Consider the following 24,890-nt stretch of genomic DNA (forward strand, 5'->3'; position numbering starts at 1 on the left):
TCTGTCCATGGGATTCTCCAGGCAAGAATACTGGAGTGGACTGCCATGCCCTCCTCCAGGGGAATCATCCCAACTCAGGAATCAAACCCAGATGTCCTGCATTGCAGGCAGATTCTTTACCATCTGAGCCACCAGGGAAGCCCATTTTATATTTAGTAGAGCCAATTAACAATATCAGGCTCATTTCCAGTGGACGTATAAGGACTTAATCATACATAGACATGTTTCCCATGTCCCCCACACATCCCTTCCATCCATGCTGTCACATAACATTGAGCAGAGTTCCCTGTGCTATACAGTAGGTCCTGTGGGTTATCCATTTTAAATACAGCAGTGTGTACTTGTCAGTCCCAGACTCCCTAACTATCCCTTCCCTCAACCTTCCCTGCCTGGTAACTGTAAGTTGGTTCTCTGAGGACAGCATGCATTTCTGTGTGATGATTTAATTAGGTCTTTTGGACTTATATACTAGGACTTACCCGGTGGCTCAGACGGTAAAGCGTCTGCCTACAACGCGGGAGACCTGGGTTTGATCCCTGGGTTGGGAAGATCTCCTGGAGAAGGAAATGGCAACCCACTCCAGTATTCTTGCCTGGAAAGTCCCATGGATGGAGGAGCCTGGTAGGCTATACAGTCCATGGGGTCACAAAGAGTCGGACATGACTGAGCGACCTTTACTTTTTACTTACTAGTAGTTTATATATTACCTTATGTAAAACAATAAAACCCTATAATGCAATTTAAATGCCTTTAGTTTTATTAGGAACAAAAATATAAAGATGCAAACCAAGGATTGTCACTGTTAGAAAAGGTATTTTTTAAATTTTTATCTTTATTTTTTTACTGGCATATAATTGCTTTATAATGTTGCGTTAGTTTCTGCTGTGCAACGAAGTGAATCAGCTATACGTATAATGCAGGCTTAAGAAAGATGATACTGATGAATCTATTCACAGAGGAGCAATGGGGACACAGACATAGAGAACAGACTTTTAGACAAGGGTGGGGGAGGAGAGAGAGGGTGAGATGAAAGGAGAGAGTAGCATGGAAGGATATACACTATATGTAAGTAGATAACCACTGGGAATTTGCTGTGTGACTCAGGGAACTCAAACTGCGGCTCTGTAATAACCTAGAGGGGTGGGAATGGGCGGAAGGTGGGAGGGAAATTCAAGAGGGAGGGGGCATAGAAATACCTATGGTTAATTCATGTTGATGTATCACAGAAATCAAACCAATATTGTAAATAAATCGATCAATTAAGAATAAATAAATATAATTTTAAAAGACATGCTCTATAAATAGAATGACTGACTTAAAACAAAGAAAAAAGAAAAGGTATTATTTTACAGCCCAGACTGACTTAGGCCAATAAAGTTCTCTTTAATTTTCAATTGTTTTGAACATACTCAGCTTCACTTATTATCTGGTAGGCATTCTGGCACTTCAGAATTTTGGATTTCTGTGGTTTTGAACTCCATTTTTGACTAAAGTTATTCAGTTTTTGGTGAGAGAACAGGGTGAAAAAAGAGGAGAATTCATTGTCGAGGAGAGTCTCTTATCCCCCTTCTATCTTTCCCTTTTACTGGACTTCACTGAGCATTCTAGAGATGATGTTCCCTGGAAATCAAAGTAAAAACCAAAAAACTCAAAGTATGTTTTCTACTGGCAGAAACTCGCTCTGAATAAATTCCATGAACCATAGATGTAAAATTATGCCTCCTTTGGGAACCATAGGATTGGCCTGACGTTAGTAATTGCTGTATTCCACATTGATTTGTTTTGGTACAGATATGAAAGTAATTCTGCATAGCAGGGAGAATATTCGCTTGACTTCTTGGTTAGCACATCAGCTACGTTTAGCCTGTCACGGCACATGCTGCCATCTTGCATTTGGTCTCTGAGTTCCAGCTCTGTTATAAAGCTGGACTTACCAGAATGACCACCTAGTGTTCAATGAAAAGGTTCAGTAAGAGTTAAATGAAATATGTCCTTTAGTCAAGTATGTGATTTTTTTCTTTAATGAGTAAGTGCATTTGGGAAAATTATTTGGCAACTGGGGATATTTCATTAACATGAAATAGGATTAATATTTAGTGAATCACTTTTGAAATACATGACAGATGTTTGGGGCTTTAGCAATTTATCATTTGGCAGTAAGGAGTAGTTTTCAGAATTCCTAGTAACATCTTATATGAATACATTTTCATAAGGATGTAGATATGTGTGCTAGAGATGAACACACGTATGTTCTTGATATTGTCTCTCCTTGGCTCCATAAAATGTTGGAAATTTTTTTTCTTTTCTTTTTGTGTTATCAGTTTTTCCTTCCCAGACATTCTATAAAATATGTTTCTTTTTAAAATTTGAAAGAATAAAGGGTTTTTTTTTTCCCTTGGAAATAGAAATATTTTCAGATATCACGGTAACTTGTTGGAGATGATATGTTACTATAAAAGAGGATATAGGTATTGTATTAACTGGTGTCTTATTCTGAGCATGAAATTTTTCACTTAGTTTATGATATTTTATTTTATTAGACATCTTTTAGTAAATCTCTTTGTTACGTTATGATGCTCCCGTCATGGGTAGTAGTCCCAGATGACATCATTAAGACTATGTTCTTTATCCCAGAATGACATCACTGAATACTCATTTAAGGACCAGTGTCCAGAATTCATTCTTCCTCCTTGCCCTATAGGGCAAGTCTTTGAAAGCAAAAAGTGAAAGTATTAGTGGCTCAGTCATTTCCAACTCTTTGTGACCCCATGGACTGTAGCCCGCCAGGCCCCTCTGATCATGGGATTTCCCAGGCAAGAACACTGGCATGGATTGCCATGCTCGCCTCCAGATCCAGGGATTGCAGTCTGAGCCACCAGGAAGGCCAGGGCAAGTCTTTATCCACTATTAGGAGTCTGGTATTAGCTGCAGTTAATTTTACGATGTGAAAGAAAAAATAACAGTGTTACTTGTTTGGGAATAAACTGAAAAGTATGGAAACAAAAAATGTCTGTTTAACAGACATAGATGATTGTTGTAGTATTTCATTTTTAAAAGATTACAATTAAAATGAACACTAATTAGAGCAGTTATCCTTGACAAAGTGGGAGGGTTTCAAAATTTATGATAATGCTGGAAAGTAAAGTCAAACAAATGTGAGGGAAGGGTCTCAGCCTCGGTCTGACTCAATTGGCAGTAATATTTAGCTTCCCACTGGTTCTTTGTTGCCACATATTTACTAAGTGGATTTTTAAAATACTCATCAAACAAATATAATGCATTAAGATTATATCCTAGATTGCTTTTGTTTTATCTTTAGTATCATGAAATATTTACAGTCTAGTACATAATACGGGCTGGAGACTGCAGACACAACACGGTATTCTGTCTTAAAAGCTGTATTCATACTTTCTAATTATTAGCATATGTGACCTTCTCAAAGCAAAGACTCTGTGATTATTTTGTATCCCTACTGTAGCAGTGTGTGATGAACAGGAGATGGAAGAAGGCCATTCTTCATTTAGTTGATCTGTGTCAGTGCTGAGTAAATATTGAGCAAGTGCTGTGAGTTAGTCAAGGTGCTCAGTGTTGGTACCAGCCTGTGTGATACATGGTCTCTGCCCTTCTGGGTCTCCCAGTCTGGCAGGAGAGGCAAATGTGTGAATACCTAACCACAATCTATTTTTCAGTGGTATGTACAGAGTGTTCTGCAGGCACACAGGAGGGAGAGGTTGGGTTGAGGATAATGATTTCCCAGAACAAGTCACATTCAAGCTTGGCTGGCCATTGATCCATCATTTATAAATCAAATATTGGCCATCCAGTAAAGGTCATGAGCCAGACACTGTGCCAGATGCTAAGGATATAGAGATGAACATGATATACTCTCTGCTCTCAGGACTAAGGATTTATAGAAGACAGATATGTATACAGATGATTAAAATTCAGTGAGGAGGGCTGTGAGTGAAATGCTGTAGAGGGAGAAGAGAGAGACAGACGAGGAGAGCCTCACTTGAAGGGGAAGATAGGACCAGCAAAGACCACGTGGGAATGACCCTTGAACTTAGGGTGTGGGACTGGGAATTTAGTAAGTCAGTAGTGGGCGGGTTGGGGTCTGGTTTCATGCAGAGGAACCTGATCTATGAGAATGTGGGGCATGATAGGGAATAGTGTTCTTAGCAAAAGCAGTATAGCATGTGACAGAAGGTGAAGCAGGATTTAGGACATCTGATGGGTAACTCAGAGTCATTCAGGAGGGAATATATTCATTACAACATTTACCTGCAAGAGACGGACACCCAGCTACAGTGGCACAGATATAGGAGTTTATACTCTCACATAAAAGAAACCAGGCAAACATTCCAGGGGTGGAGTAGCAGCTTTAACAAGCCCTCAGAGGTCCTGGCTGAGTCTCTTTGGCTCTGTTGTACCTGGCTTTCTTCTCGAAGGTGCTGCATGGCTTAAAGCAGCTGTTGGAGCATCAGCCATTGTTTCTGCACTAAAGAAGGCAGATAAGCCAATGAGCGCACATGCCCCATCCTTTGAAGTAACCTCTGCTGAGATTCCACAGCACTGCTACTTACCATGCATTTAAAAACAGATAAATAAAAAAGCGAAGGTCTTCCTTATTGAAGAAGGGAGACTTGATGTTCAAGAGCAACCCCATTCCCTGTTACCTAGAGGTGTGTCATCAGATTTGAATTTAGAAGGGTTTGCTTGACAGAGGATGGAGGATTTGTTTGTTAGAGAACTGGCATTGCTTCCCTGGTGGGTCAGTGGTAAAGAACCCTCCTGCCAATCCAGGAGATGCAGGTTCAATCCCTGGATCAGGAAGATCCCCTGGAGAAGGAATTGCAACCCACTCTAGTGTTCTTATCTGGGAAATCCCATTGACAAGAGGAGGGCTACAGTCCATGGAGTCAGACTTAGTGACTGTAATGTTGAAACTGGCATTAGATTGACAGAAAGAGGTACCTGACAGCTTTTCTTTTTTCCTTTTTTAATTTTTTCCATCACTGAAAGTCTTGAGTTGGTATAAATGATAGCTTGCTTCATCTGATCACTGGGTGAAGATGGGCTGTATCCCATGTGATTACTGCATGAATTAACTCGCCGGTGGTGTTTGATGTAGGCTTCTAGGGTCACCATGAGTTTTCAGTGCATTTGAAATGAAGGGTGGAACTGAGTTATATCTCCTGTGATTTCATTGTTTAGTAGAGCTTCTACCTGGAAAAAAATCCCATCATCTGCTTTTAAAATCATTTCTGCCCTTTGAATGGCCTTTAAGATAGCACTTATATCTTCTGGGCTTCCCTGGTGGTTCAGTGGTAAAGAATATGCCTGCCAATGCAGGAGATGTGGGTTCCATCTCTGGGTCAGGAAGATCCTCTAGAGAAGGAAATGGCAACATACTCTAGTCTTCTTGCCTGGGAAATCCCGTGGACAGAGGAGCCTGGTGGGTACAGTCCAGGGGGTTGCAAAGTCAGACATTACTTAGAGGCTGAATGACAGCAATAACATATATCTTCCACTTCTCTTTATTTTATTTTTTTGTCTAACATGTGAATTTCAGAGAATAAACTAGAAAGCAGAGCTGTGTTCAGCTACTTTCTTTCCGTATAATCTCGCCTCTATTACATATTTAAAATAATTATTTGTAAAGTTTTACAAATAATTATTTTAAATATGTAATAGAGACGAGTCACCAGTCCAGATTCGATGCACGATACTGGATGCTTGGGGCTGGTGCACTGGGACGACCCAGAGGGATGGTATGGGGAGGGAGGAGGGAGGAGGGTTCAGGATGGGGAACACATGTATGCCTGTGGCGGATTCATTTCGATATATGGCAAAACCAATACAATATTGTAAATTTTAGAAATAAAATAAAATTAAATAAATAAATAAAATAATTATTTGTAAAACTTTATGGTACTTCTGATTTATGTACTTGGTTACTGATAATATATAGGCACTTTCAGAACCACTTATTATTCTTGTAGTCCTTTTCCCTTAAAAGTTCATTATCGGAATTACACAGCTGTTATTCACCTCCTGGGAATTTATGTCGTTTGTGCTACATTGTAATGGTTTTGAGATCGAAAGATACATCAATAATCATATAGTAACTATTAATTTCTAAGTTCCTAACAGAAAGATATCCTGTCATAAAGAAAATACATACATTTGACCAGTGGTGAGAAATACTATTATTGCCTTGTTTTTTAGGACTAAAGGAACTCAGTTTTTAAAGTAGGTTTTTTTGTTTTTTTGTTTTTTTACTGTAAATGTGAAGTTGCTGGCTGCATGCATGACAAAATCGATTCCTAAGTTTCCTGCTTAAGAGTATAAGTGCCATTACTGGTTTGCATAACCTGACACATGGATCAGAATTCAGGATGCACAGGAAATGACTTCTGTTGGAAAATGAAAAGCTCTTTTTTAAACAATAAGATAATCAAGTCTTATTGCTAGGCTGGATTTTTCTTTCTGAATTCAGTAAGCCTTTTATTTTTAAAAAATTTAATTCCCTTATATTAACTGGAGGTTAATTACTTTACAATATTGTGGTGGTTTTTGCCACACATCAACATTTTGCATTCTATTAACCTGGCTTCAGGTTATTTTTGTCATCTGGGGAACCTGCTTCCTGTGCCCTGTTTAAGCAGAAGGGGGCAGTAGAGAAATCAGTTGGAAAGTCAGCAGCCTGGTTTGCTTCCTCCTGATAGAAGTGGTTGTGCCATATAAATATGCTGAAAGGAAATGAGAGTTGAAATTAATCCCTTTTATTTATTTAAGCCTAAAATTATTAGAAAAAAATTAAAATAGCATGATTTAGATTTCTTGTCAGTTTTAGCTTATATAGTTGCTGCAGAATAGCTATAATATTTGTGGGGTTTTTTGTTCTGAAATCTGATCAGCAAATGTAGAGTGTGTTATTTCGTACAGTTCTGATTTCAGTGAGACTTGTTTTCTGCAAGATATCTTGTGTGTTTACAGAAAAGCAGATGCTCCAATGCGTTTTTGTGGTTTATTTTGTTTATCCATTGGAGTTAGAGTTTCTAAGGAAAACCATTTCATTTCTTGCTGAAACAAAGGGGAACTTAATATCACTTGACTAAATTTTGGTTTTGGAGTCAGAGATCTAATTTTTTGTTGTTGTTCTTTTTAATTTGCCTGCATAAATTTTTTCCCCCTATTTGTTACAGGAAATGAGGTCTAAGCTAGCTGACTTGTTTTCATGCCCTTGATCTTTGAAAATGTGTTACTACGTTAATTGAAGCAATACTGTTTTTCTGTAAAGAATGACTTAAGTCTTGCAGATGGGCCTGGCTAACTAGTTTTATTTACTGTGTATGAAAGCTATTCTGTTTCTCATTAATATCTGATATTTTCCCCATATGATTAAAGACATAGTAAAACAGCAGAGCTAAGGGCTTCTGTCTGAAAGCCAATCTGGTGTTTTGATGTATTCTGCATTAAAGAACAATGTCTAAGGCTTAGCAAGTAACTAGTACTTCTTTCACTGGTTTACAAGTGAAAAGAGGAATCATAAAGTTTTATTGGATCTCCCTCTGCAAGAGAACCAGTGACGATAAAGGTGCAGCTCTGTTCTGCAATCTATTACGTGTGTTTGTTTTTATATTGTGGTAAATTTATCCTATTGATTTCTTGGTTATAGCCCTATTTTAGAAGATAAACTATGAAGAAAATGGCCTCAGTGTGATTTACAAAGTGAGAAATGTTAGTTTTGCTCTAAAGGTTAGGATGCGTACCATGGCCCAGTGTCTAGCAGAAACTCTGTGTGTGTGTGTGTGTGTGTGTGTGTGTATCACACAAGTGCTTTACACAGAGGATTAAAGTTCATTTTTACTGAAAGCACTTAGTGGCTTTCTAGTCCATTACCTTTTGATCCCAGTCCTTCTCATACTCTCCCTACGTGGAAGGTGTCATTGGTAAGTGCTAATTGTACAGAAGTAATGGAGTAGGAAATGGCAACCGACTCCAATATTCTTGCCTGGGAAATCCTGTGGACAGAGGAGCCTGGCAAGATACAGTCCACAGGTTCACAAAGAGTCAGATACGACCTGAGCACAGCACAGCAGGAGCAGTGGTTAGTCTTGGTGAAATTACCAAGGCAAGACTCTCTGAGTCCTCTATCCAGTGCCCTAAGAATCTTGAGGTTTCCTTCTCTGGCTGATGGGAGCAAGCTTTTGGCTTTGTTACCTCTTATTCTTTCAGGTAGCCTGTCCCCACGCTGGAGTAATGTCCTCATGTGCCCGTGCTGATCAGCGGTCTGTTGAGTACTTAAGGGTGAGCACTCACAGATTTGTAGTTTCCACTGTGCAGTTCTTTCTTCTCCGGCATTCTGATCTCTGAGGTCTAGCCCTGTAGGTCTCCCTGTACTCTCAGCTTCATTATCTTAACTCAGGAAACCCACCAGGCTTCCCTCTGACATGCCATAACTCTCTGCAGTGAACTGGGGTCACCTTTTTGTTCAGTTCCCATCTGTCAGTGATCCCTGGTCTTTGTCTCATGATGTTCAGTGTCATGAAAACCTTTCTTTTTTTCCTTATTTTTCATATACCTGATCCAGGTTGTTTCATGTGGAAGGGTAGATCCAATTCTTATTACTCCCGCTGGGCTGGTAGCTGAAGTGTCTGTATCTAAATTCTCAATGCTATCCCCTGTCAGAGCCCATCTGAACTTAGTGATTTTCTCTCCTCTTGATACTGGAGTTCTGTTAGTAGCAGTATAAGGTTTAAGTTATAGGTCCCACCATGGAAATCTATGCAGCGTCTCCAAGAAGTCCCATTCCTGTGCTGCCTGCTGGACTTCTCTTCCTTTTGTGGATTCCTAAGCAGGTTTACAAGGAGTGCCATGAGCGTGGCCGCATCTCTGCCTGTTGACCGTGAGTCAGCATGGAGTGGACATTCTCAAAAGGAGCAGAATGAGGTGGTCATTTCTAGGCAAAGGCATTTATTGCTCCTACAGCCTCTTTTTGAAAGGTTTAAGGATGAGATTGTAAGTTGCCATAGTTTAAAGTCTCTCTGTGTGCCAGTCTTGACTGTATATACGGGTGCGGAAGACAGGATGAGTGAGAAGCAGATGTCCTATCCCATGGGGAGCTCTGTCTATGGGAGAAAAAGTATGCAGATGAAAAACTCTAGTACAATGTGATAAGCTGTGGCTTTCCTATTTAAAGACCTAGGCACCAGAGACAGTCTCTGTCATTCCCATTTTAACACAAGCTGAACAATACTGTTCTGGTGCTTTTGTGAACTTCAGATTTCTGGTGAAAACAAAATTCCCTATCTTATCATTTATCAACAAACCATCAAAGAGCAAAAAAAAAAAAAAATTTTTTTTTTGAAACATTTCTTCTTGCTAAGATTATCTCCAGGTGACACTTTTTATCACTTTACTAATTTGTAGTCACCTACATAGAATTTGCTGTTTGTTGATGTAATTTTTCAGATCGGTGATAGGTTTTATTCTGTTTACCATGTGGAGAGCATTTCTAAGCCTTGATCTTTAAAATATGTATTCCCTTTGGCAGCAATTCTAGTGGAAAAAATGGGATTGTCTCTTTTTATTAAGTCTCTTCTATCTTTTTTATAAAACAACTGTGAGATGTTTGGTCTTCATTGGTATTTTAACTTGTGCTTTAAGAAGTAGAATTATTTCTGTAAAAATATATTACAGAAGCATTGCTATTCTCCAAGATGTTATTAAATGAAGTAATAACAGGTCTTTTCCAGGTATATTTGCAAATGTTCATTAGCTGGTTTTTAATTTTCTTTGTTTTATCTTTTGATACCAATCAAGATATTACTTCTCAAAGCTTAGATTTTTCAAAACACACATAATCCACATTTTGCAGTAACCTTGGCTTATGTAGCACATGAAAGAAGAAATACTGGAGCTATTTAGCTCTGATCCTTTTCTTGGTACCCATCTAATGTGAATTGTCAGTGGCTTCTCTTAAAGAAACCTAATTATTCACCTGTTTAGGAGACTGATTTGGGAGAAACAAAATAAAGTAATCCAGTAGTACAGTCATTGTAGAACCAAAAATTTAACATAGATTTATTAGCACATTTGGCCAGTTTTACATTTCTTCCAAAATGGACCAATTTTGAATTTTTTCACAACAGTCAGTAGAAATCTTAAAGAAAATAGCTCAAATTTTGCAACAACAAGGAAATGAGGTTTAGCTATTCCCTCTGTCTGATAATTTATCTTATCGTTTGAAGAATAAAGTCATAAATTTGGGGTTGTTTATAAGTGCTGCACAGCCTTCATTATGAAATGACTTAGTAATTAGCAATTTTAAGTATATAGTGGGTATGCACCCACTCTATCTAGGGTAAGAACATACCAGACAAGTAATATTCCTCCAAAACTAACTTCTGTGCAGTATGTATAAATTAACTGGTCAATTGCAAGGAGAGCCAACCAGTCCATTCTGAAGAATATCAGCCCTGGGATTTCTTTGGAAGGAATGATGCTAAAGCTGAAACTCCAGTACTTTGGCCACCTCATGCGAAGAGTTGACTCATTGGAAAAGACTCTGATGCTGGGAGGGATTGGGGGCAGGAAGAGAAGGGGACGACAGAGGATGAGATGGCTGAATGGCATCACTGACTCGATGGACGTGAGTCTGAGTGAACTCCGGGAGCTGGTGATGGACAGGGAGGCCTGGCGTGCTGCGATTCATGGGGTCGCAAAGAGTCGGACACGACTGAGCGACTGAACTAAACTGAACTGAAGAGCTGGTTAATAAGCAGCTCTTGTTTGTCTATCATAAGCAGGCCTATCTTGTATCAGCCATACACTGAGCAGACCTTTTGCTAACTATATTATTCACCCTGCATGGTAGAGTACCGTGGGAAAAAGTAGTGTCGTCGGTTCACTCCAGATAGATGGCTGTGATGGTGATGTTACCTAAACTAGCAGAATGCTGTGTGGATGAAAAGACGGTGTCCACTGTTTTGGTGACTATTGTGCACTCCTCCTGGGCAAGAGGAGCCCAGAAAGAAGGATCATCCATGAGCTGTGTAGAGACATTACCACGTGGGTGAAAACAGTCCTCCTTGTGTAGAGGAGTGTATATCTTTATAAATGATATATATGATAGAATGATAGATTTGGAATGATAGATTCAGAGCTCGAGTAAACTTGTTCTTGAGCAAAGCCACCCAGAAGAATGTTAAGGAAAAGCCAGAGGTTCTTCTGGCTGCACTGAATTCTGCCCTGTAGGTACTCCTTATATGTGTGGTTCTTCTGGCTGCACTGAATTCTGCCCCGTAGGCACTCCTTATATGTGTGGCGTGGAAAGACCCTCTGCTTGCCCACTGTGGCTTTTTTTCCCACCCATGCTGGCCCATGTGGGTTTCCTTCAAGATCATTTGCTCCAGAGTCAAAATATCAATAAGAGGGAGAGCCTTTAACTCAGGAGGCCTTAAGACAGCTGTAACACTGTTCAAACACTGGTTATTATGGATGGGATCACTTAGTATCAGTAGTATTAGCACCTGGATTCTTTTAACTAGGAAAAACATAAGTTGTCTTCTTTGGGGGGGTTGAACTTTGTTAATGATTTATTAAGAGGGAGTGTGAAACCTCTAGACATATTTCTATCACATGAGTATCTTGCTCAAATAACCATGTTGTACCCAAATGTTATGCTGGGTGAGGGTTTTTAGTAAAACAATTTTTTAATGCCATTTCTGTTGTATTTTGGTTGTTTCTCTTTGTGAGAGGGTGTGGTGATTTATCTCATGGGCAGTGAAACAGAAAACATCCTAATGAAAGGATCTTTCCTAAATTAGTATTTGAAGAATATCTAAAATCATAACCATCTTCATTTTCGTAGCTTAGAATCCTTATGTGGAATTGTAGTAGTTTAGAATTAGACAAGACCTAAGAGATGATCTGATTGGACTCTTCCTTTACAGATGAAGAGATTGAGTTCCCCTGAGGTTAACTGACTTGTCAAAGGGAACAAATCTAGAGACTAAGCTAAGACAGAGCCTGACTTCTGACTTCTAGATCCATGACCTTTCCTCACTGGAATTTGTAGTTTCTGTTTATTTGTTGCTGAGGTCTGCCTCTTCTGCGAGTCTGTCTACCCTGGAGTTGGGTGTGCATTGCTGAATGAGGAATATCTTGGCTGTGTGTCCTATTGAGGCTGCATTTGGGGCTCTGACTGTATTAATGTATCATCATGCCTTGTTTGGCCTCCTAGTCCTACTCTTATCCTAAGAATTCCGCCTTCCTGTAGCATTTAATGGGGAGTCCTGGGACCTTGGAAGAAAGGCTTCCCTGCACCCTTGCCCAAGTCTCTGCTTCCTCCTCTGTGCTCCCACACGGCAAATTGACAGCCTCACACTGAGGCCTGGCCTCTGCCCACCTGATTGGCTCCCTGGTATGCATCTGCAGCCCCAGGAGAAATTTATTTTAGTGAGACAAACAAACTTGGAGACCAGGGTATCTGTAATCAGTGATTTGGTTGTAAGTGAGAATTCGGTCAGAGACCTCTATTCTTGTTTTGTTGAGAGCTGACTATATGAGACTGTTGATGAAACCTGATTTTTTTTTTTTTTTGGTATAGGTTAATAACTTTCCTGGAGGCAAGCAAACAATGTTTTCTTGACCATACAAAGATTTCAGCTGCAGAGAGATATTTTTTTCAATCATCTTCTTAAGATACATTGCATTTATTTTTTTTTTTTAATAAAATCTGACCTTAAGCTTAAAAATAAGTTTGTCAGAAGCCAGTCTTATTTTCCCTTGAGCTAACTTCAAACCTCAAATGACTTGCAAGCTGCAAGGTGAGTGCAGTGGAGCCAGGCGGATGCAGTGAATGGTAAAGAATCCATTAATAAAAAGCCTCCCATTCTGGCTCTTTCCAGAACTATAACAGTATTTCTTTATCAGGCCCAGGATAATTTTATCTTTGTAACATGGTACAGTACCAGCCTAATAGGTAGTAATTTCCTTTATTAGACTTGTATTGAGGATGGATTAGTAATTCTGCTAGTTCATTCATCAGATATTTATCAAATATGCTCTTTGTATTGCCTATTGTGCTAGGTTCTGGCAGATGATTAAGAAATGGTCCTTTTCTAGGAAGAAAAAAGACAAATAAAATCACACCAATACACTGAATACAGTTCTGTGGCATATGTAGAGTATTGTAGCTACACAGGGCCAGATGTTAAACCTTCCTGGAGCCAAAGAAGACCACACCGAAGACAGTGTGTTAGAAGAAAGAGAAAAGAGCTCACTGGGCAAGGCCAAGGGGAAGAGGCCGCCTTTTTTTTTTTTTTTAATTTTATTTTTAAACTGTACAATATTGTATTATTTTTGCCAAATATCGAAATGAATCCGCCACAGGTATACGTGTGTTCCCCATCTTGAACCCTCCTCCCTCCTCCCTCCCCATACCATCCCTCTGGGTCGTCCCAGTGCACCAGCCCCAAGCATCCAGTATCGTGCATCGAACCTGAACTGGCAACTCGTTTCATACATGATGAGAGGGAACAGTGTGTACAGAGCGGTGGCGGCTTGATAGTCCTGGGGTCAGCGCTGAGTTCAGTCTGACTTTCTGTGTTAGCTTGCGTGTGGGAGGTGGGGGGAGGGATAAAGTGAGTATTTGCTTTGCTGGTTGGACTGAGCTAAACCAGTTAGTTTGAACTTCATCTTCTGCCCATCAGAAACTGTTAGAGGTTTTATTAATAAAAAAGGGAGTAGGGCTTACCTCAGAGAAGGCAATGGCAACCCACTCCAGTACTCTTGCCTGGCAAATCTCATGGACAGAGGAGCCTGGTAGGCTGTAGTCCATGGGGTTGCTAAGAGTCAGACACGACTGAGCAACTTCACTTTCACTTTTCACTTTCATGCATTGGAGAAGGAAATGGCAACCCACTCCAGTGTTCTTGCCTGGAGAATCCCAGGGATGGGGGAGCCTGGTGGGCTGCCGTCTATGGGGTCATACAGAGTCAGACACGACTGAAGCAACTTAGCAGCAGGAGCAGCAGCAGGGCTTACCTGGTGGCTCAGTGGTAAAGAATCTGCCAGCCAATGTAAGGAGACCCGGGTTGGATCCCACATGCAGTGGAGCCACTTAGCCTGTGCGCCTTACTCAATTAATGAGCCTGTGCTCTAGAGCCTGGGAACCACAAGTACTAGAAAGCCCATGCACCCTAAAGTGTGTGCTCCCCAACAAGTGAAGCCACCACAATGAAAGCCCATGCACTGCAACTAGAGAGCAGCCCCCGCACAGGGAAGCTTAGAGAAAGCCTGTGTGCATCAGTGAAGACCCAGTGTAGCCAAAAATAAATAAATAAAAATTACATATAGTAAAAGAAAGGGAGTGAAATCAGATTCTTGTTTGTGGAAAACATTTTAGTAGCTAACTAGTAAATAATGAAGGATGTGGATGCTGGAAGTGAGGACCCAGATTGAAAAGTATTTGTAACAGAAGGTATAGGGTATGTGTTAAGAAGCAGGCAGCGGCTATGATGTTTGAACCAGTTTGGATGATATTTTTTAGGTGGATCAGGAACTCAGTAAAACAAGGAATTTAGAGGAAGGTGAACTTTAGGACTGGATTAATGTTGATGGCATTAATTATGGGAGGGCATAATCCTTTTGTTGAGATTGTGACTAAGGTTCTTTTCTGGGATTCCTGCATTCATAGCTCCCCTGTGGACCTCCCTGGCACAGCTCTTGTTCTGTTTGTATTGTCATGGTCAGGTATTTCCATGGAGCATAAACTGTTTGAGGTCAGGGCCTAGTTTTACTTTGTTGTTGCTGTTGTTAACCCCACTCCTTGGCACAGCGTTAAGTATATACTAATAGTACTGGGCTTCCCTGGTGGTCAGTCCATAAAGAATCCACCTGCAACGCAGAAGACCTGGCTTCGATCCCTGAGTTGGAAAGATCCCCTGGAGAAGGAATGGCAACCCACTCCAGTATTCTTGCCTGGAGAATCCCTGTGGACAGAGGAGCCTGGTGGGCTACAGTCTGTGGGGTCGCAAAGAATCGGCCGCTGCTGAGCGACTGAGCGCACAAACACAAGAGTAGGTGCTTGGTAAGCACTTCAGTGCTTTGATGAGGCATCAGCCGCCTATGTAAGGAATTCCTCTATTGAATTCTTCCTTTACCCAAGATTTTTGCTTTGTGTCAGAAACAAGACTAGCTAGTTCTAAAAGTCAGTTATAATTTTCAGTGTTTGAGCAAGTTTCTCTGGGCTTTCTCTTTTCCAGAAACTGCCCAGGCTTAGATCTCACTGTTTCCTCGATGACAACTGACGGAAGTTCTTATTGTTGAGAGATTACATGATGAAGTGGGCACATGTACTGGAATCCGGGGCAGGCAACCCCAAAATGTACTTCAATGGCATATGGATTATTTTGAGTTGAAGTTCCTTATGAAGCAACCTATGCAAAAAGGACACTCTGACCCTCCTTCTCTGACTCCCTGAAGTCAGGACATAAATCTGTCATGTGAAAGGTACTCTCTGGACATCCGAAGGAAGAAGGATACCCCTTATTGCTAAATTTAGGAAATCTGGGGCCAAGAAGCCTGTATAAACAAATCTGTTACTTCTTTAATTTACTGCCCCAAGCCCAAACTCTGTTTAGATCCTTCACTAAGTAAGCATTCAAAGCCTAACTTTCTTTGTCCTGTTGATTCGTCACAAATGTGTTTGTTGTTTCTTTGCCCAAAAAAGTATAAAAACTGCCTGCTTTGGTGACTTCTTAGGTCCCATTTCTAAAGAGACCTCTGTACACATGAGATAAAGTTTGTTTCTCTTCTGGTCATCTGTACTGCATCATCTGTACTGCAATTTTATTATTAGTTCAGTCACAAGAACTCAAGAAAAGGGAGGGGAGGGTTCCTTCTCCCTGAAATATACATATATGTTAATATATACATATGTATTTTTTCATATTAACACTGGCTGCTTGAAACTATGGCTCTGTGATAAAAACAGTAATTCTTTTCTAGATTTGTTTATTTGGGAGTTCTCTTTTTTGAAAAATACTCTCGTGTTTATGGTCTTCAGTTAAATGCACTTATAATTGCTGTAGGGGATTCCCATGGCATGGCCACAGCTGGAGGTCTGGTGGGCTTTTATAAATGGCATTTGGAAGAATGATTAGTTTGCCAAAGCATTAGCAGTCTTTTGTATTGTTTCCATCTGTTTCTTGTCCAAAGAGACAAGTGTTGGAATTTTATTTATTTAATGAACTTTGTTTGAGTTAGCTAATTTTCCCACTGCCCAGAATTCTTGAGGGAAGTTGTGAGCATTTATCACAAGGAATTACTCTATTCAGTTCTTGCTCAGCAGCACAGAGGCAGGGGGTATCACTTTTATGGCCATCAAACACATGATATTTTGATCTTTTCTGTGATTAAGTTATAAGAAGAAATTGTGAACTTGCTTGGTTCTTGTATTTAGTAAAATTTTATTTAATTATAGTTGCTTTATAATCCTGTATTAATTTCTACTGTACAGCAAAGTAATTTGGTTATACATATATAACCATTCTTTTTCATATTCTTTTCCATTATGGTTTATCAAAGGAAAAGGATACTGAATATAGTTCCCTGTGCTCTACAGCAGGACCTTGTTTATCCAGCCCCAGTTTGTATCTGCTAAGCCCAAACTCGCAATCCATCTCTTCCCCGACCCCAACCTCCCCCTTGGCAAGGGCCATATTCTTAAAGCATAATTCAGCAGTGCAGTAAGTTGGTTCTGTTTTTGGTTTCTTTTCTAAAGAAGGGAAAATAGATATATTTACAGTTCTAAAGTTTTCTCATCTGGAACGTGTTCTGTGCCCAGGTCTTGCATTACTTTCTCTTATTTCACATTCACAACAACCCTACTTGGGCACTATTGTCGTCCTCACCTTACTGTTCGGAACAATGTTTCAGAGAGCTCACAAAAATCTACAAAACTCCCTTAACAGTCAGTTATCCGAGGTTGTTTCAAACCCAAGTCTTGGCCACGAGGGGGAAGCTTATCTCAGAAGCTTGTGAGATAAGCCTCTGTCCCCACAGCTCTGATGGGCTTGGAGGCGTCCACATGCAGATAAAATTGTTGGAAATGGAAGCTGAAAGACTTGACCTCCTTTGGAAGAGGTGGTCACAGTTGTGCTGTGAAAATCAACCAGAGGGGGACATTTCAACTCTTTCTTGGTAACCATGGAAATCGTATCTAAATTATGGCACCTGGTGTATTAGGACTACACATTTTAAGAAATTAATAGTCTTTTGTCTTCTCTCTGTTAGTATGATGTAGGATCATGTAACTGCCAGTGAGCTGCTTGCTTGCTGGCAGAAAAGGGAGAGTTTTACTTCCTTGGCTGTTTAAAAATCGTGATAATTTTTGCACTCTCATTGTGAAATGGATGAGTTCAGAAAAACAGTTTGGAGAATATCTGTATTTAACCAAAGCATAAGCGATTTCACCATCAGTAAATTTAATTCCTGACTTTGGCTTTAGACCTCAGAAATCTTCAATGAGATATTTTGTTGCATGCTAATAACCTTAGGGATTTTATCTGCTGCTGTTGTGGCCCTTTGAGAAGGATTCTCCCATTGCAGGGAATGCCTAAATATAATGAATGGCAAGAAGTATCGGGAATATTTCTGAGTGCTTAAACCCATCTGAGGTTTATTAATTTTCCGGATATGGGTTAACATGGTTCCATGAATAGGCACAAGGCCTAGAGAGTAGGATTAGGAAGGTTTCCAGGGGCTCTGAACTCATGTCAAGCAAAACTGGCATGCTTGGCAGCTAAGTCAACTGAATAGGGAAAAGGCTTTGAAAGTGCTTTATCTCACTGCATAATGTCTGTAAATTTTATTCAGTTAATTTACAGCTGCAGGGCTCATGAGGCTGAAATTAAAGTTTTGTAAAGTTTCGATAAGGAGGTAGCCAAACAAGTTGGATGAGCTGTGGATGCTTTGGAAATGAGTTGGCAGTCGTGCAAAAACCAGAGGTTTGAATTTCAGGAAGTGTGTTGGCTTCCACAGTGCCCATTTGATTGTGGAAATCACGTATTTCCCACCTATCATTTCAGGCATCTTTTCTCTCTCTCATGTCTTCTCCAAGCTAACCTATAACAGCGAAATATGCATCTTTGATAGTTAAGTCTCATCAGCCCAGTGTTCTCAGGAAGCCTGTTTTATAAGTGGAAATCAGTGGGAATCTTTCTTTCTACACTCTCACCCTTTGCTCTTTTATCTTTCTTTTCAGGTTGTGGGCATTTTAAGAAAGTCTTTCTCTCGCTAAATGTTTAGCTGGCAGATGTTCCTTTGCTTGGAGTTCAGGTCTGTCAGTGGCCAGAGGATCACAGATAAGGATACACAACACAGGTGTTCATATACAGTGATATTAAACATGCAGAAGTCTTCAGAATAACATCGACCACTGTTAAATATTAGTATTCTTTAGTGACACATTGCTGTAAACCTCAGCAGGAAAATTTCGTGTGACTAAATTGGATTATGTCTGTATTCGTATTTGTTGCTCAGTCGTATCCAACTCTTGTGACCGCATGGATTGTAGCCCATCAGGCTCCTCTTTTCTTGGAATTCTCTAAGCAAGAATATGCTGGAGTGGGTTTTCAGTCCCTTTTCCAGGGGATCTTCCCAACCCAGGGATTGAACCTGGATCTCCTGCATTGCAGGTAGATTCTTTACCATCTGAACCACCAAGGAAGCACCAAACAGGATTTAGTAACCTATTTTAAAAGTCATTTTGGAAGCTGTCTCTGAAGAGGAAAGGAGGACATGAGGATTGGAGAAATACATAGAGGTGGCTTCAGCTGTGTCTGTATTATTTTCTGTCATGGGAGAAAAAGGTTTCAAGCAAATATGGAAGGTGAGTATGAAGACATTGGTTGTGGTACATGGGACATTGTTATATTATTGTCTTTGGTCGTGTTTTCCAAACTATCTCTGAGTGAAAGACCATTTTTTTCTTTTCACTTTCAATCTATCACGAATGGTATGCACACCTGTTGAGCCATGACTAGCCTGCAACTCTTGCCATCCACGCCACTTACCATGTAAAGTCAACAAGATCCAGCCGGTACCTTAAGACAAACCCACAGATGGTGTATGTGTCATCCTTGTCAGGTTGCTATAAAAGTTTCTAGATGATTATTCTTTATTTTGCTTCTTATCTCACAGTAGACCCATAACTGTGTTCCTGGCCAGTGGCATACTCTAGGGTTTGTATGCCAGAAGTATTTCATAATAAAAGTGTTTAAATCATTTTGGAAATATTTCTGTTTTCCAAATATCTCACATTAGCTGATTTACCTATTCAGTGTGTTTGACCCCAAAGTGGGCCATTCTTTTATTTCACAAGTCTTAATCTTGGAGCTGTGATAGGTGCCCCTAAAAATGCAAGGATGAATAGACATTGTTCCTGCCTTTGAGAATTTGCTCTGTAATGAAGATGGCTTGATTCAACTTTTGTTTTTGAGCACTTGTTTTGCCTTAGGCTTTATCTTAGGTGGTGAATATTCAAAGATATGTAATTCACAGACTTTTTTTTTTGGCCTGGAGTTTCCCTTTTATAGTAGAGATAGATCCAGTATTTGTGTTTCGTACAGGTGTCTAAACTAAATGGTATGGAAAGCCTGAAATAGTCATTATTTGTAACTTGGGCCGGTTGGAAAGTTTTATGCAGGAGAAGCTTATTTGACCTGGATCTTCCAAAAGGATGAATAGAGATTTTTCAAAGTGACAAAGGGATCAAGTCAAAGGAACTGCATGAGCAAAACTGGAGAGATGTGACAGATCATAGCTTGATGAGAAGTGATCAGTGATTGGCAGATGGATGTGAGTCTAGAATGCACCAAGGCAGGGGAGGTTAGCAAGGTAGAATGGAGCAAGGTGGTATTGGGGCCTGGACTTGCAGGCTAAGAAGTTTACATTTTTTTCTTGATCACATGAGATGATTTTAAGGCATGAACAGATTTCCGGTAGGGCCCAGATAGTATAAAGAGTTATTCAAAGGAGAGGCTCTTGTAGGGAGTTTGTTAAAATTGTCTAAGTGGGAGGTGATAAAGACCTGGCTCTGGGAATTTAGAGGAGGGAATCAGCATAAGGACCATTTCTGAGCTGAAAGTGAAGGTGTGGGGTGCAGGGAGAGAGACTAGCTGAGGGTCCAGACCTCCTTCACATAGATATATGGAATCACAGATTTTTCCATGGGTGAAAATACTGATGATTTTTGCAGCAAAGAGGAGAGAGCATAGAAATATCACTTTCAATGATCCCGACAGTCTCAAAATAATTGAAGTTATTTCAGGAATGGAAGAAGCAATGTAAAAACTGAAATAGAGGACAAAGGACGAAATACAGATTTGCCCTAGGGAATGTAGTAGGAGGACCTTCTTTATTAAATAGCAGCTAGGATGGTTGACTTTCATTTTCTGATAAATATCTTTAGTTCTCACTTTTGAGCTCCATGTGTTCATTCATGCTTCAATATTAATTGAAGGCTACCTCCTGAGAAGCATTGGATTATGAGCTAGGAATATAAATGTTAAGTTGTAAGCCCTACCCTAAAGGAGCTCACAGGCTAAATATAGGGACAGCAATATGGGTCTGGGTAGGTAGGCTTGGAGAAGGCAGTGGCACCCCACTCCAGTGCTCCTGCCTGGAGAATCCCAGGGACGGGGGAGCCTGGTGGGCTGCCGTCTATGGGGTCGCACAGAGTCGGACACGACTGAAGCGACGTAGCAGCAGCAGCAGCAGGTAGGTTAGTTATAGGAAGGATGGCTTCCCAGGTGGCACTAGTGTTAAAGAAGCTGCCTGCCAGTGTAGAAGATCTCAGAAACTCAGGTTTATCCCTGGGTTGGGGATACCCTCTGGGGAAGGAAATGGCAACCCATTCCAGTGTTATTGCCTGGGAAATTCCATGGATAGAGGACCCTGGCAGGCTACAGTTCATAGGGCCACACAGAGTCAGACCGACTAAGTGACGAAGCACACGTAGGTCATGGGAGGGATGGCTAATCTTGCTCATACGACTGAGGGCCATGAAAGCATTGGAAGAGATAAGTTTCGAGAATAGTCTTAAGAGATGAGTACATGTTAGGTGAAAACAAGTAAGAAGGACTTTTAAAGAGGAGTGGAGGGTAGAGGTTAGAGGGAGAGGTAGGTGGGGCCCAGATTCTTGAAGGCCCAGTATGACATGGGAGAGTTTATGGTCAGATGAAGAACCTTTGAAAGGTTTCATTGGAAGAATTACTGAACAAATTTAGGTTTAGATAGGTTATGCTGGCCACTGTGGAGAGTGGGTTATAAGTTCTACCCTGCAAGGGCAGAATCAGGGAGACTACCTGGGAGACACTGCAGTAGCTCAAGTGAAAAATGATCAGGATCAGGCAATATCAGGAATAGAATGAGGAGTAATATAAGAAATAGAAGGAGACATAGAGGTTGATTCGGGTCAGAAAATGAGAGAGGGAAGGCCCATGAGACGGCACAGGTTCAAACATGAGCTACGTAAGTGGAGGGACCGCCACTAAGAGCCTGGGGCAACCATACTGGGGAGAAATTTGATGAGTTCACCCTTAGACTGTACGAGACACTTGGAGATGTCTGGCAGGTAGCTAAATGTTCATGTGCAGAGAGAGGACTTTGGAGAAATTGAAGCTTGCGCGGATTGGGGGGGGGGGGCAGTCATCAACATGTAGAAACAGGTAGTTAAAATTGATAATGGAGGCATTTGCATTCATGGGGCTAAAAGAAAATCAAAGTTACACTGTTCATCCTTTGGTTCAAATTTACAGGGAATTGACCTCAGAGGACAAAAGAAGCCAATTCAAATGCAACTGCTGGTGTTTATTTTTTGCTTGTCTAAAGGAAGACAAGTGAAAAGATACTGAAGGACAAAAGGGGGAAATCTTTTCTTTTCTTGGATTGTATAGTTAGAGAAATTTTTTTTTTTTTAATGTAAGCATGAGATAATTTGAGAACAGGTACAATATATTAAGATGGTACTAATGGTAAACCTATCTGCTAGTGTGCAGGAGATGTAAGAGACTCGGGTTGCACCCTTGGGTGGGAAAATCCCCTGGAGGAGGAAATGGCAACCCACTCCAGTATTCTTGCCTGGAGAATCCCAAGGACAGAGGAGCCTGGTGAGCTACCGTCCATGGGGTCCCAAAGAGTTAGACACAACTGAAGTGAGTTAGCACACACATACAAATAAAATATCACTATAAAATTTATATAAGCCATATTTTTAAAATAGGAAAAGATAGTTATAAACTAAGCATTTAAATACTGTGATGATTTAGAATAAGTTAAAAATACTGTCAACTCTGGGAGACAGTGAAGGACAAGGAAGCCTGGTGTGCTGCATGTAGTCCATGAGGTGGAAAGAGTTGGACACGACTTAGCGGCTGAACAGCAACAAAAATACCTCAAGTAGCATTTAATCAGGGAAATTCCCTGCAAGTTTGTAGAATGTGTGGATGGAGATTGGCAGAGATTTAAGAAGCCCATTTTGTGCCAGATACTGTGTTGTAAGAGGTAAGGATAAATAGGCAGAGTCTGATACGATTTTTTTAAGAGATAATACCCTATCTTCACTGAACCATCGATATGACTGGGATGCTGCAGTATTTGTTCCTGTTTGCTGATGTAAGCTCTCAACTGGAAAATATAGAGACGCACTAGCATTGCAATTCTTTTTTGTTTCACAGTCAAATCTTAAATTTGGCTGCCTCTGATTAGAGGTATGATTCTAAGCAGAACAAACCCTAGCATCTCAAGAAGTAGTTGACAGAACTTCATATATTACAAGCTTCTTAGTCCATAAAAAATATTAAATAAGATGTAGGATGAATAGCAACAAGGTTCTACTGTTATAACATAAGGAACTACACTAAATATTCTGTGATAAACCATAATGAAAATAATATATAAAAGGATATATGTGTGTGTGTGTGTGTGTGTGTGTGTGTAACTGAAGCACCATGTTGTATAGCAGAAATCTACACAGCAATGTAAGTCAGCTCTGTTTCAACTAAAAAACCAAAGTGTTGTTAGTAACATATTCATTGAAATAAGTTTTAGCAATTTATCTGATTTGTGGAAGAGACTGAAACTTAATAATTCCTTTGCTTCAATATAGTAATCTATAACTGTAAGTTAAGTGGTAGTTTTTATTGATCTTGTTTTAATTTGTTTTCTCAATGATAATATCTGTAAGACTTCATGGGGGAAAAGGTACATAGAAATTTGATTCACAGGAGTCTGTATAACATTGTAAGCAAAGAAGCTTTGGGAAGCTGTGGATCCTTCCCTGCAGATTGAGTCACTCTCTTGGATTTGAGGTTACTCACAGATGCAAGAAATTCAAGTCCAAGGGGGATGTGGCCGAGCTGACCCGTGAACAGTTCAGTGGGTGGGCGTCCTCTCTCTTGAGAAGGTACGCACACCCTGAATTTCGAACCAGACCCTGGGTGTGCTCGTTGGTCCCTTGGGCCAGGCTTGTCCAGTCCTCGAGGGCAGGTGGGGAAATGAAGGTTGCAGGCAGATTTGTGCAGACATTGAGTGTTGAGTGGGATTGACGTCGGCAGTGCTTGTCAGTGTAGCGCTTGCCCATCCGAGAAGTCTGCAGACATTTGAGTGACTCATGACGGGGGTGACTTTACTCATCACATTGGCAGGTGCCACAGCTCACACTTGACATGTGCCTTCTGATTTCTTCAGTACCAACCTGGCTTCTTCATGCAAATGTATTCTCTGTTAATCAACATTTCTGCACCGTCTGTTGAGGGTCTACAAAAAGGTTATGCTAATCTAAACAATTAGGCAGGGTGATGTGTTAGGTAAACGTAACCTCATGTATCCCAAGATGAAGACATTGCTGATTTTTTTTTTTTAATTAACTGGAAAAAAACTCCAGCTTTTCTGTTCTATTGGCATGAAAAATTATGAGCTGCTTATATGTGTTGGATTGTCCATAAATACTTACTAGGCATGGTGCTGTTAATGGTCATTTAATGATTTAATCAGAAAGGGCTGGCTTTAGATTTCTGATGAGGTAATGAGAATTGGCATTTAACAAGTTAATTGGAACTGGAAAGAGCTATTAAAAGGCCATGAGAAGGTCTTTCATGAAACTCTTGAATATGCTTCAGTCTGAAGAACTTATTAAATTATGCTAAGGGTGTTTTTCCTTTCACTTTAAATCACCCATTAGGATCATCTAATCAACTTCTTGAATGTTGCTGCAGATGAAATTATTAACATCATAATTGTTGGAATTTATATTTTTTCCCCTCCAGTTGTCAGTGAATCAGTGTGTAATAGACAGACAATAGTCCTTCATAGCCACACTGGGACCAAACCAGGATCATTTTTAGGTGTCTTTTTTTTTTTTTTTTTACATCTTTTTGAGTTTAAAACTTTATTATTGTGGATATCGGTGACAGTTTTTAGTGCTCAGTTTCAGTAATTGCTTCATTGTTTCTTGCAGACATCGTTCTATTCTTTGAACAGACAGCTTTGCTGGAATCATGCGTTGTGCATAGATCAGTTCATTGTCAACACAGAGGCAGATGGAGTGATGAGGTGGTTGAATTTTGCTAGCCCTTTACCAATAACTCAGAGAAAGCTGTTTATTTCACAGCCAACTATGGGACTGAATGTTTGTGTCCAAATAAAGATCAAATTGAACGTTCCTGAAATTATTCTGAGGAAATCACTTGCCTATTCGACTCAAGGATATTAATAATGAGAACTACTATGTGCTGAAATCTTAACTACTTGTTTTGGACCTAGATTCACAGTTTGAGGCTCTGTCAACACTTTTTTGAGACACTTTACCAAGCAAT

The 24,890-nt window shown here is 40.2% G+C and overlaps 1 protein-coding gene and 1 long non-coding RNA gene across 5 annotated transcripts in view; both read left to right on the top strand.

Annotated features, from left to right (window-relative positions):
• Positions 1-24,890, top strand: part of SMYD3 (SET and MYND domain containing 3) — a 746,369-nt gene that overhangs the window by 396,128 nt on the left and 325,351 nt on the right. The gene's annotated exons all lie outside the window — the stretch shown is intronic.
• LOC133227672 (uncharacterized) lies at positions 11,041-12,659 on the top strand. The gene is made up of 2 exons (XR_009729907.1): positions 11,041-11,262; positions 11,314-12,659. It is a non-coding gene; the product is annotated as an uncharacterized LOC133227672 (long non-coding RNA).

This window comes from Bos javanicus, chromosome 16 (assembly GCF_032452875.1).
Source record: "Bos javanicus breed banteng chromosome 16, ARS-OSU_banteng_1.0, whole genome shotgun sequence".
In the NCBI taxonomy this organism is placed as follows: Eukaryota; Metazoa; Chordata; class Mammalia; order Artiodactyla; family Bovidae; genus Bos; species Bos javanicus.